Source organism: Acyrthosiphon pisum, chromosome A1 (assembly GCF_005508785.2).
Source record: "Acyrthosiphon pisum isolate AL4f chromosome A1, pea_aphid_22Mar2018_4r6ur, whole genome shotgun sequence".
Taxonomy (NCBI): Eukaryota; Metazoa; Arthropoda; class Insecta; order Hemiptera; family Aphididae; genus Acyrthosiphon; species Acyrthosiphon pisum.
In genome coordinates, this window is record NC_042494.1 from 24,430,520 (window position 1) to 24,433,519 (window position 3,000).

The following is a 3,000-nucleotide window of genomic DNA, read 5'->3' on the forward strand; positions in this document are numbered from 1 at the left end:
AAGGCACTGGTTTTACGGTGATTATTTTTTTCATTTATTTTAAAATTAATTATATATTTTTTACTTAAAATTACGGAAGTCAGGAAATTGTAAAAAAATATTTTTTCATACCCTGAACAATTTCTTAACAGTCAGGTTTTTAGACTTTTAAAATTAAATATACAACTGTTGAACGAAAAGTACATAAAACACTTTTTCACAAAATTATATTATTTGATTTAATTAGGAAGGAATGAAGGAGTAGGATTGTTTTTCATTAATGAAATTTAAAAAACTTTTAAATGATGGTAAGTGCCAAGTGGGTAATAAAATAAATATATTAGAATGTAACATGTTTGAAATTAGTATTTCATATATCTAGAAAATGTTTTTGAGTTGTGTGGGGTTAAGTTGATTTTATTATTTATGTCAATCATTATATGTTTCTAATATATTATAGTACCTATAATATTTTTATGATCAGAGTCTGATCATCAGATAGAATCAGAACTTATAGAATTCATGTATTAGATGGAGGGTAAACCCCTTAAAAAAAATTAAATAATATTTACATGGCTAGTTATAAATGGCTATTAAATACATCCAATTATAGAAAGAAGTCAACTTCGTTAAATAATTTAGTATTTTTACAACGATTAGATTTCACGACATTAAAACGTTAGATATAAGTCGGGGTAGAAAGTAACTTTTCCAACTGCAGTAAGTTTTGTGAGATAGAACAAATTATCAACTCAGTTCACTTATAAGTTTTTTTTTTTTTTAAAGTACCAAGAAAACCTTTATCAGTTATGAGTTTATATACATTTCTTTCGTCACACTTTTTCTTATAACTCTGAATGGTAAAATAAACTATTAAAATTGAATTGAACTATTAATTTTTTAACTTTTTACAGATTTTAGGTGAAATTAATATAAATGAAAATATTTAATAGTGACATGTACAATTACCTATATTTTTGTTTCATGTAAACGCATCAATATTTAATATAATACCCGAACTTTGTAATAAACTGATCATAGTCTGAATTTCACGCATATATGACGTATAATATACCTACGACGTATATTATACATACATGTATTATATATATTTTATGTATTTGTCTATGTTTATGTATGTTGTGATGTTGTGTGTATAGATGTGTGTATGAATGTATGCTCGTATGTATGCGTACATATTAATAAAATATGTGAAAAAAAAAAATAATCAAATAAAAAATTAAAGATTTTAGTTTTTGTGGACTTACAATTTTTGACATTATGAGCTACCTAGTCTAACTCTTAAAAATATTAAAAACACATTTCGTGGTGATTTAAAAAATATATATTTGTACAAAGTAAAATAATGTTTGAAAAAGAAATTTCTGTGATCTGATTACCTGTTATAATTATTATTACAGATGACAATAATTAAATCCTTAGTAGATAAGTCACATTTTGGCCTAAAGACATTCAGTGTGCATTGTTAACATTTTAGAAAACAAAATATATTTTAACAAAACCCTTCGTGAGATTTACAAAAATAGTTATTTTATCAATATCTAAGACGAAAAGATAATATTTTAAACCAAATAAGTGGGGCATGGAAAACGCAAACCAAAAGAAGAGGAGGTAGGCAACTTTCCGTATCAGGATGTCTGTAGTGGCACCCCACATTTCGGTTCCTGATAAGCTGCCAAAAGTTGTGGCACACTTTCTATAAACATTTTGTAATTTTGTCCAGGAAAAACAAACGCTCCAGACTAATTAAACATTATCTTATCTAATGCTACTAAAATATTGAAATACTAATTAGTATTTTTTGATTTCTAGTGCTAGATAGATACAATTTCTGATGTTTATTATACGTCTCACTTATAAAAACCAATCATTTTACATATCCAACTACATAATATAAAGCCACAGAAAATATTTTGAACTTATTTTTTGGCTGTTATTACAACAGTTTAAACTTTGAAATATTCTAATAAACGTGTTATTATTATAATACCTAAGAAAATAATAAAACTTTTAAAGTTGAAGGGTTCTGTTGGTTTTTAATCGTACGAAGCGTGTGTAATAAATTACAAGCGAATCGCGAAAACTTACTTAAGTATTTCCATAAATAATCTTCCAGGTTATCGCAATTTTTTCCGTATATTTTGATTACATCAATTGCTCAAATCTTATATAGTCACTTTGTAAGTTGAACTTGTGTTGTCTGTGATGTTTGTATAAATATTTATAGGTATAATATATAAATAGTGAACACGTGATACCCATTAACTACCAGAGGTTAAAGTGGAACGTCTACTTAGAAAATGTGAAAAAGTCCATTTCATCTTAATCACATCTATGAAGATTTTGCAGTCTACATAGTGCATGCCTGTGTTTGGGTGTGTGTGTGTGTGTGTGTGTAAATTAGGTTTTTAATTAAATTCCTAGAAAAATAACGACCACTGCCTAAACAAATTCACTGGAACTGCATATCAAGTTAACTCTTCAAAGGGGGTTGAATTTGAGTGCCGTTTAAGAACAATTAAATGCATTTTTACGAATAGTGATAAAACAGCAATTTATACATTATACGTCATAATATACTTGCATGGTACTTGTACAACTTAACCATTGCTGAGTATACTTGCTTTATAATACCTCTTGTGGATATTGTTCGACATCGAGTACCTATCTACCTACCTACGGCACATTGTACAGCGTTCTTTTATATAATATATGGATGTGTGAATAATTTACAAACACGTACGATTTTTATCATGTGTGCAAGTGCCACAGGACATGTATGTTTTACAATCCGTTGGACACTGGCCCAATAGTCGCCCGTACCAAAAAATTGAATACCAATTTAATTTTAAATTGTATGAAATTATATTTTTAGTAACTTAAATAGTTTGTTTTTATAGCATGGTCTCTGAAAAATGTAATAATACAAGTAAAAGTTCATAATTTGTTGCATTTGAAAAAAGAAATATGTAATTTAATATACTTAATGTAAACTCATTT